This window comes from Dermacentor variabilis, chromosome 10 (assembly GCF_050947875.1).
Source record: "Dermacentor variabilis isolate Ectoservices chromosome 10, ASM5094787v1, whole genome shotgun sequence".
NCBI lineage: Eukaryota > Metazoa > Arthropoda > Arachnida > Ixodida > Ixodidae > Dermacentor > Dermacentor variabilis.
In genome coordinates this window covers 81,196,930-81,212,757 of record NC_134577.1, presented here as the reverse complement: position 1 = coordinate 81,212,757, position 15,828 = coordinate 81,196,930, and positions in this window count along the sequence as shown.

Sequence of the window (15,828 nt, the reverse complement as noted above, 5' to 3'; positions counted from 1 at the left end):
TGAATATACACCTGCCGCAACAGTTCGTTTTTATTTTTGAAGTAACAATAGTGTACAAAATATCGACATCAGCGCTCGCGCGTCGTCTGTCTGCAAGATCGCTTTGCAAACACCTGCACGACGATGCCATATATCAAAAACTGTTGTACCATTTCATTTTTTGGTAGCTTATTGCACAGCCAACTATGTAAGAATTAGGCGTGCAATGGTATAACTGAAAAAAATCTGTGTTGGAAATATTGCCACGTAGTAGTGACGGTAAATAAATAGTGCCGGCTCAATCGCAACGATAGCGGCGAGCAATGTCGGCAATCGTAGAAAATCTCATCTGCTGGTCAAGCGCGTCGGTTTGCATACGTCAGTCGTCGAAAGTTACAGCCTATTCGCTGGTGCCCGCGCGCCTTCCAGAAACTACAACACAATTCGTGTCGCGTATTCAATCAGATTAGCAAGGTTCGTCGACAACAGACAGAACCATCGATAACATTCGCGAAACTTCCGATACGTTCAGGCGCATCCTGCACCGAGCGATAACGTTTTAACATTTTTTAGCCGGTGAAATACGGTAACCGGATACAGATAAAGCATCCGTGTCAATATAATTATGCTTGTTGGTGCATGAGAGAAACGTGAAAAAGTGGCTTCTGAGAAAATCAGCAAAACAGAATTGAAACACCTGTAGCACTCACAAAAAAAAAAAAAAACTAGAATAGCTAAAATGTATGTAATTCGTATCTTGTCTCCCCCCAATTCTTGATTCTGCCAAATCTAGCCCATGGAGCACCTCTATTATTCTAGGTTGTTTTGATGCATCAACACCGCATCTGGAGGCCTTCACATTGAGTTTATTGCTACAAAACATTTTCACAGTGTAAGGGCCATGTTCTATTGTAACTGGTTTCCACATATCAAGTTTGCCTTTCTTTACATTAATGAAATGACATACCGTCAGATAATACAAGCGTGAGAATTAGAGGGTTTTAATAGGAGTCTTTCGTTGCCCTTTGCCAAGTTGTACTATTGAAGCACTTATTTGCATGTGTGGGAGCAGCTCATTTGCATAGTATAAGAAATATATAAACAGGTTATTTTACAATTTATACACTTCGTCACCACAAAAAGAAAAATTGCAGTTTATTGTTTTCAGCCTGCTATGATGTCTTGACTGAGAAAGATATATTCAGTTTGTTCTGCGAGGCACGCAATAATTGCTGTGGCATATTTTATTGCACAAAACTGCATACAGTAGCCAGCCGTTATTAAAACTCAGAAGAAATTAATAGCACAATGCATATGATCAGGCACATAGCATATTATTGCACTTTCCTAATTCATGCCAGAACGACGACCAAAGGCGTCCTTCTCTAACAAGGTCAGCATCCATCGTGCCTCCTAACCTCCCTACCTTTCATTTATCATTTTCTCTCTCTCTTCTTAATTCATGCCCTTTTTTTAATTGCACAAAAGCTACTGCACTAAAATAGTATACTAGTACATACTCAAAAAGCACAATTTTATACTACGATAATAATCAATCATTCAAATTTTCATTGTAGTGCCCAGGAACAGCTAGAGAGCCTTTGTACTGGTGCACTTAACGAGCTTTAAGGAATGTATAATGTCATGGACCACCTTATACAGGAACAAAAGGTGCGATTAATTAAGACTTGAATCTAGAGGTGCGAGTTGAAGTATATTTGAGAAGGCTCAACTGTGGTTGCCAGAATGGCAAAAGTGGTGCTTGAAGATAGACATCAATTTATTCTGGATGCATTCAATGAGGTCAGATTCAGATTTGCTCATTGCACCCCCCTCCTACAGAGGCATACTCTAGTAGTTGGAGGCACACAGCAGAATTTCAGAAACACAACAGGTGAGTGGAAATCATGCAATATACGGCATGCAATTCCAAGAGCGTGAAGGGCATCTTGTGTAATTATCTATGTGAAGAGAAGCTTAGCATTTTGTCGAAGTACACACCAAGATCTTTCATTTCATCGACCCTAAGGAGTGGAGCATCACGTAGGGTGTATCAAAATTTCACATGGTGCGTTTTGTGCATATAGCTTAATGCCATAGTGGTGGAAGCATTTAAGAGTACTTATTTTTTCTGCACCAGTTTTAGAGTGAAAAAATGTCTTTTTGGAAGTCGATGCAGTGGTGAACACTGTTGACAGTCTGAAATAGTTTTTAAGTTGTCGGCACACAAAGTCATGCTGTTCATTTATTAAAATGCTCTCAGCACTAACAGAAAGCGAGGAATCCCATATCGATTCAAACACCTGACGCACTGAAGAGGATAGATATAGGTCGGCAGTTAGTAACTGCACATCCAGCACCTGATTTGTGCATGGGCAATGCTCATGCTACCTTCCGAGTGCTAGAAGAGGTACTAGACTTTAGGGAACTATTGAAGATGCTTGTGAGAATGAGGAACAAGTATGCTTCCATACGTCTTAACCCTTTCAGACACCACTTTATCCCGTTGATTGAAAAGTTGCTTTCACCACATCTCTTGCATACTCAGAATCGTAGAAAGTGTACAGTTGCAGCAAATATTAAGAATTTTCAATTGTTTAGCGAGTTTTGTGAAGTTTACAAAATTTCGACTCCATGCGAAAACTCACTACAGGAACACAAAATATGAGAACGTGTACTATATCGTGTTTTGAAAAGCTTGAAAAGCACTTATCCAGCCACTTGACAATTATGCCTGGTGCACGACATTGTAAAAAACAATGAAAGAAGTGAACTCGCTACATACAACGTACTGACACAGAGTAACAACACCCAGCCGTCTACCTTCCCACTCATTTTGTTAAAACATTCTGCACGTTATTCAAAATTGCAGCACAGTTCCAATAATAAGTGTTTCAAGATGTATGAAACACATTTTAAATACCATTACTTTCATCAGTGCTTTTGCTATTGATGCACGCTCCTGCTGTGCCCAATTGTGTAGACAGCGTCTCAAAGGGTTAAGCTCTGCGGAGGAAATACCATCAGCACCACAAGAAAGGGAAAGTTTAAGGCAAAGTTTAAGGCACTTCATATACTTGGAAACGAGGTTTTCATTGACTGTTAGCATACACTGCGCCAGACTGAGAAGGAAGGTTACTTGAAGCATATTTCACACCATATAGCAAACAGAAATGTTCTGCAAAGGCATCAGCAGTGTTCGAGACAACACCACTATTTCCATGAAGAAGACGTACATCTTTGGCAGTCTTTTTAGAAGGGAGAGCCCACAAAGCTCCAGAAATATTTTGAATTATGTGTCACGCTTGCTTCAACACAATCAACGTGGTCAAAGTGATGATTCTAATAATAACAATAATAATAATAACAACAATAATAATCTTAGTGGTAACTTGGCACACTAGACTAAAAAGAAGGCTGATGCCTGTATGTTAGAGCATCTGATAACCAGCCATCTAGAGCAGGAATTTGCAGGATGCAGAAGACACTTCCTTCCTCTCCATGTGCACACACACTTGCTCAATAACACAGCACGGCACACACGCACACATTTCACAGGTGCACAACACACACGAGTGCCAATTCAGTCTGGTTCCAAGGAAGGAGAATCCAAATCGCCAGGGGGGTGGAGAGAAAGCTCTGCATGCCAGATATAATCATGGAGTTGTGGTGTCGGGCCATAGAGTCGCGATGAGGGCTCAGACTGTGCTGACCACTTGTTCAGACGAACTGAAGAAATATTAGTGGTGTCCAGAGAGTCGTCAAGCACCCTACAGTATAGACTAGTGCAATGTTGCGCTGGTATTGCAGGGTGTGCTACTTGAGGGGTTTGAGGCAATCCTAGAAGGCTGGCATGAGCTTGTGACAACCGAAAAGACAGGAGTAAAGGGTGCGTATTGTCCGGCGCTGAACAAGCTTGAGTTTGTTAGCGTCGCTAGTTTGGTACGGGAACTATACTGATGAGCAGTACTCAAGTCGTGACAGAATGATAGAAGTGTAGAGTGCTCGGAAAACCTTAGGTCATCAGGGAAGGGAGACACGCGACACAAACCCAAGAAAGGGCCGGTGCTTACATACAGTGCTGGTGACATATGCGGAAAAGTTGAGAGAACAGCTCAATGCTACACCCAGAATGGGAAGGGCCCGAACAGTCTTTATAGAAGTGCCTCCAAGGAAGAAGGTTGGACGTGCAGCAGTTTCGTTGTGGCTGATACGCATGGCAGCACTTTTTACAGCGCTACTACAAAGTTTGATCCCAGTCGTTCACCTTTACGGAATGCATTTATTGTAAGCACATATGCTGTGCATCGGCATATTGTTGTTGTGGAAGCGTTAACTTGTTAATCAAACACATTCTGCGCAGATGCATTAGTAACTTGGTTTTGAGTAGATCTTTGTCCTGACTACAATTTATAGTATCGCAGCAAGAAACATTTTAGTAGAAGCTGAAGGGATTCCAGCAGTTTAAGCATACTGACTGCACAAAACACTGACGACACCTTTTCACCTCCCCCACAATGCACTCACACCATCTACACTTTCCATAAGCAAAAAGTGAGATAAAAAATCAATTACAGTTTCATTGACTCAGTACTTGCTGCTTCTGAAGCGGGCATCGAAGCAATCGTGGTATACGCTGCTACACGCATAGGTCTTGCATGATGCAGGTCCTGCTATGCACTGCACACAGGGTACACGTTGAAAACAGATAATTTCTTTTTGCAGTGCTCAACTATAACGACACACTGACTCAAACATGACTGCATTGTCACGTATGCTTCAGTGCGTCAGTGTTCTTGATTGCTACACGAGCGATTTATGCCCAACTAGCCCAAAAGACGGACGCACTAGAAAGAAGTGAGTGAATGAGTACAGTGAACTTGTACTGAACTGGATTCACATGCCGAATAGAAGAGCGCAGTGTCAGCTGAAACAGGCGGCACGGCTGATTATGTAAGTACTTGTAATAGTTCGGCTACTAGTGTATTTCGCTTTCGGAAGTTATCTTTACCACTGGAAACAGCGCAGAGCTTGGCCGTGACACTTGAGTCAACCGACACCACACGAAACACGCCGCGGTTGACCAACCCAACTTCCACACGGTTCATTCACCACATCACACATCACACGAAGTCAGGAGTGTCATATTTTAAATCACTGCAGCACCAAACGGACCTGAAAATTCACTTCCTTCGACAGAGTTTCTTAGCTGGCCTCGTTCACTCGTCAGTTACGAACTCGATGGACCCGCTAGGCCTACGCGTAACGTAAACAACATCGGCGATAGGCGAGTGCTGATTATCCAGACTTCGGAACTCGTAAACATGTTTCCATTCGTTTTGGGCACAACAAAATACACACACAACAAGCACAGACGTTGCGGTAATCGTGATTCGGTTGGCTGTTTTAGCAGACGATCGCACTGAGCCCGGCGGAACCCAATGGGCAGGTTGGATTAGTCGGCGTCGTTCGAAGTCGCTTCGGATCCACGTCGCACTGCCACAACCCACTGTCGTCGGTCGGTCGGTCGTGTCGTTGTCAGCCTACTATTACAACACTGTCTTTTAGGAACACTGTCGCGCGCGTCGTGCGTCCAAAAAACTCGGACGATCGTTGATGCCGGAGCCTCCGCTTGGGCGGCCATTACAGGCATAGCAGCCGGAGGCTACGCAGCCTTCGATTGGTTGACGCGTGCGACTCGTCGCAGCCTCTCATTGGTGCACGCCGGCGCAGCTTCGCCGCGCGTCGGCAAACTTCTAGCATCGGCAGTAGACATAATCGCTGCGCGACGTTCCGCTTCGCCGCGTTTCCGACCGACGCTTTGACGCATTTGACCCTTCGGCGCGCGCCGAAGCTTTCCGGCGCGTGCCAGTGGTTGGGGCATTAGCGTTTTCGCGGGGTTTGCGGAGCTTGCGGGAAACATGGCGGCGGTCCCGGCTGTCCGCTTCTAATTGAATTTGGCGTTGCTTTTGTAAAATGCACTTCGTTCGTAGCAAATGACTGTGTAAACGGCTTTCGCTTAGTCTCAGGCCGCTTCGACGACAGAGTATTATGGATAACCTCGTGGTGTTTTCGAGATCGCTTCTCGTTTCGAACGAGTCGAAGCCTAACGAAAGAAACGTTCGAGATGTCAGCGCCACCTGTCGCTAAAGGCGCGAAATAGCAGCAACGACGGCATATGGCCTCTGAGATCCGAAGATATCGCCGGCCAACTAAAATTGTAGAAAACGTGCGCTGCTTAGCGTACGCTATATTATAGCGTATAGCGTACGATATAGTTTCGGACGCTAAACTAAAACTGTCTAACATAGCGTACGCTAAGCAGAGCACGTTTTCTACAATTTTAGTTGACCGGCGATATCTTCGGATCTCAGAGGCCATATACGGTCGTTGTGGCTATTTCGCGCCTTTAGCGACAGGTGGCGCTGACATCAAATGTTTCTTTCGTTAGGCTTCGATTCGTTCGAAACGAGAAGCGATCTCGAAAACACCACGCGGTTATCCATAATACTCTGTCGTCGAAGCGGCCTGAGACTAAGCGAAAGCCGTTTACACAGTCATTTGCTACGAACGAAGGGCATTTTACAAAAGCAACGCCAAATTCAATTACAAGCGGGCAGCCGGGACCGCCGCCATGTTTCCCGCAAGCTCCGCAAACCCCGCAAAAACGCTAACGCTAAGTCGTTTGCGTTGCGTACGCCCGCTATACCCGCTATTTCGCTTAGCGTTCAGCGCATGCGCACTGACGATCCGCTATTTTTTAGCGTACGCTATACTAAAAGTAGACAGTTTTAGTATAGCGTACGCTATTCCATTGCGTACGGTAAGAAATAGCGGGTCGTCACTGCGCATGCGCTGAACGCTAAACGAAATAGCGGGTATAGCGGGCATACGCAACGCAAACGAGTTTGCGTTTTTGCGGGGTTTGCGGGAAACATGGCGGCGGTCCCGGCTGCCCACTTCGAATTGAATTTGGCGTTGCTTTTGTAAAATGCACTTCGTTCGTTGCAAATGACTGTGTAAACGGCTTTCGCTTAGTCTCAGGCCGCTTCGACGACAGAGTATTATGGATAACCTCGTGGTGTTTTCGAGATTGCTTCTCGTTTCGAACGAGTCGAAGCCTAACGAAAGAAACGTTTGAGATGTCAGCGCCACCTGTCGGTAAAGGCGCGATATAGCCGCAACGACGGCATATGGCCTCTGAGATCCGAAGATATCGCCGGCCAACTAAAATTGTAGAAAACGTGTGCTGCTTAGCGTACGCTATATTATAGCGTATAGCGTACGCTATAGTTGCGGACGCTAAACTAAAACTATTGAAGTCCATCACGTGCGTAAATACAGAAAACTACTCTCAGTCCAGTGACCAGACAGCCGTCTTTAGCTTTCGCTGCAGCAGTCGTGTTGGTTCGCACCGGAGCATCGGCCGCGGCCGCTTCAAATGACTTGGCGTAAAAGCGTGCGCGTGTTTTCCTGTGGCACGCGCCAAGAATGAGGATATTAGAAGCCCGCATGCACATCAGAACGGCGATGACATGCAAGTGCCCTTCTCGTACTACTTTAGCAGATGTAGCGGACGCGCCTATCGTTCTCTTGGCCCTGTTGCTTGCCTTAGCTTTGGCTTGGCTTGGCTCGACTCAACTTCGTTGGCAATGTCGACAAGTTAGCGATCGAACGCTACGGTTTGAAAGCAACGATCACACATTCTAGTGGAATTTAGCATATTGGAAAATAATTATTGGGCAAAAGTGGGTTTGTGTCTTTTTTTTACTATCGTCATTGTAATCATTTTCAAATGACATTAGTTTTCGCCGTGTGACAGCGCGCTGTGATAATGACATTAATCGCAACAAATGTCATTTGTTGGAAATGACATTAGATTTGCCGTGTGACAGGGGTATTACTTTTTCTCTACGCTATTTCTAAACAACTAAAGGAATAAATCTCTGAATTCTGCTTTCGAAATGCTCATCATATCAATTTCCTTGCGAAAAAAATTATTTAATACACTTGGTACTGTGTGTCGTAACATTTATTCACCGTAATTAGTGCGGTTACGATTGACTTCCCAGTGCTCAGCATGTCTAGTTGTATAGTAATGGGTATTGGTTTGCAAGTTTGCCAGATTAGTTATGAGATTAATGCCTTGTTTCTTTTCATCTCTGAACTTTTTGCAAAGGTGATAGTTATACAAGTTCTTTGTTAATTAGTCTAAACTTTCTAAGCAAGCTGTCTGCTGAGTAGTCTGGTGGAGAAGTTGCAATAATCCGCATTACTTTATTTTGCATTATCGTCAGTTTCCTAATGTTTGTTGAGGCTGTATTGCCCCACACTAAAAAGCAGTAATTTATGCTCGATAAGAACAGTGAATGATAAATGAGCAGTCTTGTGCTTACAGGAAATAAGCCTCGATGCCTGTAGATTAATCCTATAGTGCGAGCTAGGGTCGTGATAACATGATTAGTGTTCTAGTCCCAGAGCACGTGCTCTGAAAAAAATTTGGGTAAAATAGGGGAAATTACACCCTTACTACTTACGGTAAAGAAATGAGAAACTAATGAAAATGAAAGGGGATGAAAAAGAGCTGGCCGCAGGTTGAATACGAACCGACGTGATCGCATCACGCGTGCGATGCTCTTACCGATGAAGCAACCGCTGGCCCCGTTTTCTCATTCACGTTCTGGGCTTTACCTCTCGAACTAACCCAGGGAGTGTTAGCCAGCGCCACCACTCACTAACCTAGGCGTCCGATGTGGAACAACATTTCTGCCGCAGGCGTTACAAGTACATCCTCTACCTAGTTGACGGCTACTGGTCGATAAACCCACACACGCTACCTCCATGCTACCATGCTGCCGGAATCGAGACCCTCTTAATATAATGAACGAGAAGAAAGGGAACAGAGGGGCCCGATTTTCATTAACCATATCATAAGAAGCCAACAGACACCAATGACAACATAGGGGAAAATGTTTGTACTTAATAGTTGAATTAAAGAAATGATAAATTAATGGAACTGACAGTGGATAAACAAAGAAAACTGGCCGCTTGTGGGATACCAAACCACGCCTTCAACGTAACACGTGCGATTCTCTCACCAGTTGAGTCACCGCGGCGCCGTTTTGCCATCCACCTTCTGGGGTATTTTTCCTTTCCTTCTAAACTAACCCTGGGAGTGTTAAATTTCTCTATTTCTAGTGTACACAGCATGAGCTTTATTCAATAAAAGGCCACACACAGTCATTTTGCAATGACACACTCATTTATTGGAATATTTTGGTACATGCAGGCAACAGAAAAAACACAAACCTGTCGACAACGAACTTGTTCTCCAGTTTACTCACGTGCGCTGTAGCTATGACATTATGCTGATAACACAAGGTGAATGGTTCCTGTGTGAATGAAACTCACTTCATGGTGGCAAAATTACTAGAAATTGTCACTGCGTCTAGTCCTTCACTGTCCTCCTCCCCCCATTTACATGCCGTCAACATCTACTGTGTCAATATGTCCTCGTAATAGAGTTAGGCAATCTAGATACATGGCTATACCTAACATCACTACTTTTTCCGGTCTGCGAAGCTAATTGTGTCCGTTGAGTTCCACTAAAGTAGTATCAACGCGCGGTTAGGGATCAGAACTGCACATCCTGAGATATATCTAGTTCAAGAACGAAACGTCTTTTGACTGTCGATGTAGCATTAGGTACCGAGGTAATAAATGCGATAATATCACTATACCTGACAGTTTATGTCGAGTGCGTGGTACTGTATACTTGACTTTTCCCCTGTGTAAAAAGAAACACATACAATGCTTTAAAAGGAAAGGAGAATCCGTTGAGGGAAATAAACAAAACTCCGGCACGTTCAAGTTCAAATACGTTCGAGTTCTCGTCTCTAGTCTCTCACATTCAAAGTGTGTAGCAAATTGATTCCAGGTCTATATGCTAGCTCGGGCTCCACTGCGGAAACACACATAGATTATTTGTTACTTTCGTCAGACATGACGATTACAATGCACAGTACAACACTGACAGTTGACACTTTGCGGACAGAGTAATACAAATGTGTAAGAAAGGTCTCGGCACTCGAGCACATGGTGGTAGACACGCTGAAAGACGCATGGTCGCTTTATTGCATGTCAATATTTACCGCAATAAAACCAAGCAGAACACTAGTGTCTAATAAGTGCCTGAAATCAGTCGCTCCGAAGTGCACACTGCAAACTAAAACAACGGCAGCACATAGTATCGGGTGAGATAGATATACATCTAAGCTTGTTTCAGGACTGAAATCAGGGTCAATGAAGAAAGACCGGCACGCCACTATGGTTGCAAAATTGGCACGTGTCAAGCAAACTCCTATCGTCGTTCATGTCACGTGAAGTAATACGAGGAAAACGACCGAACGCCTCCTCCACTGCTTAAACGCCACCACACAGTGAATACACGCTGGAACAATTCTGGATCGGCGATGGCAAACGGTGTTCAGTGGCTTCCTAACAGCTTCCTGGGTCGGCGATGTAACGAGTGGGAAAAGTCCAGAGGTGCACAACCGAGCCCTACTAGTTGAAACGTAACAGCCCCTCTTGACAGCCGCACTTCGACGCCAGCAGGAGGGGCCACCTTGGTTCCTTCTCCCCTCAGGCTGCCAGGCTCGGCTGCCGAAGGCTGCAGTATGAAGCAGGTATTGGTAAAATTTGTTGATTAGCATTGATAACACAACGAGGAAGCGATAATCATACAAATGTGGGAACACCCTTAGCCGTCTCAGTCTCACACTGCAGGTTGTGTAGAAAATAAAAGCATTCGTGCATGCCAATTCATTCAAAATAAGAGGTCGTGATATTTCATCACTTTCTAGTTTATAAAAGGCCCGTTTTAGTTACGAATTAAATATCTGTTTCCGAAGTCTAATCTCTGAATAAATTGGACCTTATATGTACCGTTTGTTTATGTGCGTCATGGCAGTATTGACGGTAGCTTGCGCATCATAATTAACTTCATTGTTCGGGGTCTCTTTTTTTGTACTAAATACATAGAGCAAGAACAAAGTATGAATGACCACCAACTTTTTCCTGTCACCGCCATTTTGTTCCTCTAACGTGTGATATGTTGTGTGCCTTGAAAATGATGGCGTTAGGAAAAGGAGAAGGCCATTAGCAAGTTAAAATATGAAATATAATTAATTAACTTAAGTAGAATGCTCAGCTATGTTCTACAAAGCTACTCACTGCGCGGCGCTGTGCGGCAGCAGAGCAGAGCACTGAGAGATGAAACATGTGACCCAGTCGTCCCGATGTTCGCATCCCATGTCACCATTTTCTGCCTTATGACGTCATGATACACAAATCTCCTGAGAAACGGAACCAAATGTAGTCTGTAGACCAGCTAGTATGAAACAGGTTCTAGGTTCGTTTAGCGCTGTTTGTATTTTTTATATGGTAAATCCCGAAGACATTCGGTAAATGCAAAAGATGAATACATGAAATGGCATGTCGGTTTTCCTTTATACATACGAGGGAAAAAACAATTCGTAAGTGCTACACGGAATCCCAACTGTCAAGCTCGTTTATTCTTAATTTTTTCCCCTTCATTCTTTTTCTCCTCATACCATTCTCACTAACTGAGCTAACAAGACCTGCATAACCGGGATGGCATTCTCACCTTTCAATAAAATCTCTCACCTGCACAGCTATCGATGAATAACAAAGCAGACCATCTGGTAGGGCCGCAATAAGAAAAATGGGGGCCCTGGGCTAATGCACATGCAGGCCCCCTTTCCCTATACTGACCCCCCCCCCCCCTTGGCACCTGCTATGCTACTGGAAATATGCCATGTTTCATTTTAATTCCACCAAATTAAAAACAATGATGTGCGATCAACGGGATTATTGTTATTGTTACTATTATAAAGAAAACAACAAAACTTGCTTGAAACGCGTGCTGTTGTAAATACCAACACATATGTTTCGCACATTTCGCGCCTGTAGCGATAGGTGGCGCTGACATCTCGAACATTTCTTTCGTTAGGCTTCGACTCGTTCGAAACGAGAAGCGATCTCCAAAACACGACGAAGTTATCCATAATACTCTGTCATCGAAGCGGCCTGAGAGTAAGCGAAAGCCGTTTGCACAGTCATTTGCTATGAACGAAGCGCATTTTACAAAAGCAACGCCAAATTCAATTCGAAGCGAGCAGCCGGGACCGCAGCCATGTTTCCCGCAAACACCGCAAACCACGCAAAACCGCTAACGCTAACTCGTTTGCGTTGCGTACGCCCGCTATATCCGCTATTTCGTTTAGCGTTCAGCGCATGCGCAGTGGCGACCCGCTATTTTTAGCGTACGCAATGGAATAGCGTACGCTATACTAAAACTGTCTATGAATCTGCATTCTGTTTTCAGCAAAAGCTAGGCTTTAAGGAAAAGTTTAGCGCACTCAGGACGAACAAGAACGTAGACAAGACAACACAGCTCAGATGTCGATCCTTCTGTAGCTAGGCCTTGTTTGCATCACTAAGCTTAATCCTGTGAGGAGACGCATGGTTGTATCCAAAACATTCTTTATTAAAATTCAAGCATCAGACTGCAGTATTCGTTATACACGTTACTCTATAAATATGCATAGATACATATAATACTTAAGGCAGTACAAACACCATAAAAATGCACTAGAACAGACATGAAAATTACCAACTGTAATTACAAAACATTATTTGAAAATATTTTCGTTAACGGTAAGACCCCCCCCCCCCCCCCAAGCAAGGACGACGCCAAATAAACGTGGCACTATCAGAAACAACAAAAATACAGTTCTTTATAGGCACGCTAAATATCACAAGAACAAACAAGAGACGAACAACGAAGATTTGCATATCTTGAATTACACTGTCCAGCGTTTCATTGGCAACGTGGAGGCAGGGAGGCGACACAACGAACATCTTGGAGCTATCCATGTATAGCGCAAACAGTCCTCTTTTAAAATGGCATCTTTCGCGCCATCGCTTTGGCGAAATCAGATATAGCCTCTTCGAAGGACAGATCGCGGAGGAGGTCACTTTCAATGGACATGATAGCAAGCGAATTCACCTTGTCGTCAAGGAGTCCGAACGAAGGCGTTTTTTATCAGCGACAACTCGTAAAAGTATCGTTCGGTCTCACAGTTTGCCACGGGTATGCTTAAGTACATTCGCAAAGCAATAGAAAGGTTCGGAAACACATCAATAAGCTTTTCTTTTTTCGTGCCGCAACTTCATTATTCCCTGGGGACTCGTGTCCTGGCACACAGAGTTGTGCAGAAAGTTCGCAAACTGAACGATTTCAGCGGAAAATTGTGGCTCCAAATAATATTTATACGTTTTCACCAACTTAGCCTGCTGTGCCAGAGAGGCCTCTTTCCCAACTTCTCTCAGCAATTTTAGGAATCCGGACCCATCGCAGAGTTCAGTGTAGGCAGCCTTTCGCACTCGCAAAGCAGAGCCTAGACTGTCAAGTACAGCATTGTAGGTCTGTATACGATAGACTTTTTTCTACCTTGGAGCGCACTATCGCTTTTTCCGTCCGGGTGCTTACTCAAAACGGTGCGTTTGCCCTCATCCTGATAACATTCATTGGTACTTAGCGTGCGTGCTCTCTATTCGGAGGTATCAAAGAGAGGTCGCAAAGAATTAAAGCCTTCTAGAGAGCTCAGCAGGTCTGCAGCAGTTGAAATGTCTAGGCCTGGTTTCTGAAGTGCTACGCTCGTTTTGTCAAAGCGCTCCAAGATTTCACTCCAGAAAATCGCCATGAATGCAGCCTCTAGTTTTGTCATTTTCTTGAAGAGAGACTGCGCTTCGTTCCTAGTGTCACCGTTTTCTTCCTCGTTCTTTGATATAGCTTCAAGGCAATACAAGACTGCATTGCAATTTTTCAGAATGGCCTTGCATGATTCAGCGTGTCTTGACCACCTGGTCTCAGAGAGACTTTTCAAAACAAGGTGCTGGACAGTTCCACCCACTCTGTCTAAAAGATGCCGCCATCGCTTTGGTGAGGCAGCAAAGAACACATACAGTCTCTGAATTACAGTGAAAAATTTGACTGCTTTAAGACAACTGTCAACGCTGCACGCGCCAACTAAGTTCAGTGAATGACCAGCACACGGGACGTAGACGGCCAATTCGTTCATGTGTTTGATTTGAGCTTGCAGTCCTTTGTATTTTCCTGGCATATTACTCGCATTATCATAAGTTTGGCACCTACAATCATCAATTGAGATGCCATTGGTCGTCAAGAGGGACATCACGGTATCGAAAAGATACAAGCCGGTATGCGATTCAATTGGAAAAAATCCAAGACAGCGTTCGTACACTTTCCCATTTAAATAGTATCGTAAAACAACTGACAGCTGATCAACGTGACTTAGGTCTGGAGTCGAATCAGCAATTAAAGAGAAGTATATTGCGGGTTTAACTTCGTCAACGAGACGTTCCTTCACAGCCTTTGCCATATGCTCGATAAATTCATCACAAATGGTTTTTGACAGATACGATGGGTGACGTTTTCCTCTGTTGCCGTAGCGTTTGACGTGCTACTCTGGAAAGGGATCAAACTTGGCAATGGCGTCAAGCACTCCCATATAATTGCCATTTCTCGGTGAATTAAAAATCTCCTCACTGCCCCTAAACGCTAGGTTGCGCTCAGCTAGAAGCTTAACTACAACGACTATGCGCTTCAACACCTCTTTCCAGTAAGCGGCCTCAGTGACAAGATTCTTAACCAGCTCCTTGTCAATTGTGCTGCTCGAATTAGAGCGGGCGAGCCGTGCTGCCACGTAGTTCCGGTGCTCGACGCTATTTTCATGTGTGCGAACCTTTCCTTCTGCTCTTTTCCAATCGGAAAAGCCGTGCGTGGTCAAAGCCCTGGGGTTGCTTGAAATCGAAAATAGTTTGCACATGTAACAGTAAACGGAACCTTTGGACTCCGAGTACATTAAGCAGTGTCGCTCGTACGCCTCCCCATTTACAGCCTTTCGCACGAAAAGATGAGGTGACATACAGCGTTTCTGAGTTTTGTATTGCCTTTCGGAAGACGGAAAAATTTCTGCCCGATTTGGAAAATAAAATGGCCCTTTCTCAAGGCACGCACTCCGAAAGCTGTTAGTAATAACGTCTGGCCACTTAGCAGGGTCACTTCGGAGAATCTCGCAACGTACCTCTCGCTGCGGGGTGTCAGTACTTCTCTGTTGCCGCAACGAGAAGCCGTATCGTTGGTCCTCCCGAGGCGCACTTTGTGGGTGGGAACATGATTATTTGAAGCCATACTAACAGGAAAGAAGTCAGTCGGTTCTTGGAGTGTTGTTTCCTGGAGCTCGTCAGTAGAAGGAGGCTCATCGGGGAGGTTAAAATAAATGGGCCCCTTCTCGTACTGTCCGAGGTGAGGCCCTGGGCTGTTGACCCCTCAGCCCTACCCCTCCCCCCCTTAATCTAGCGCTGCCATCTCGAACCAATCTTGTCGTCTGTGATGCCATTACAAGTTCATTATTGCGTATGAAAAAACAGTAAACGTATCAATAAGGCAGTAATTTTGAATCCCCCATGCATGTGGCTGAAATACTATCCAAGACGATAGTGAATGTTTACGATATATGCGCCTTCTCAGCTTGCGCGTTTTGTACTATCAAAACAAATGCGTGGCACATAGAAAAATCAATCTGAGCTTTACGATTAAGTAATAAGGCTAATGACGCCCGTAGCAGGAATCTGACAAACTTCACAAATTCTTCGTAAGCTACTGCCGAATGCCTTTTGAGCAATCTACGACAAATTCGTGCTATTTTCATTTATAGACAGCCACATTCACTTTCGTCATGC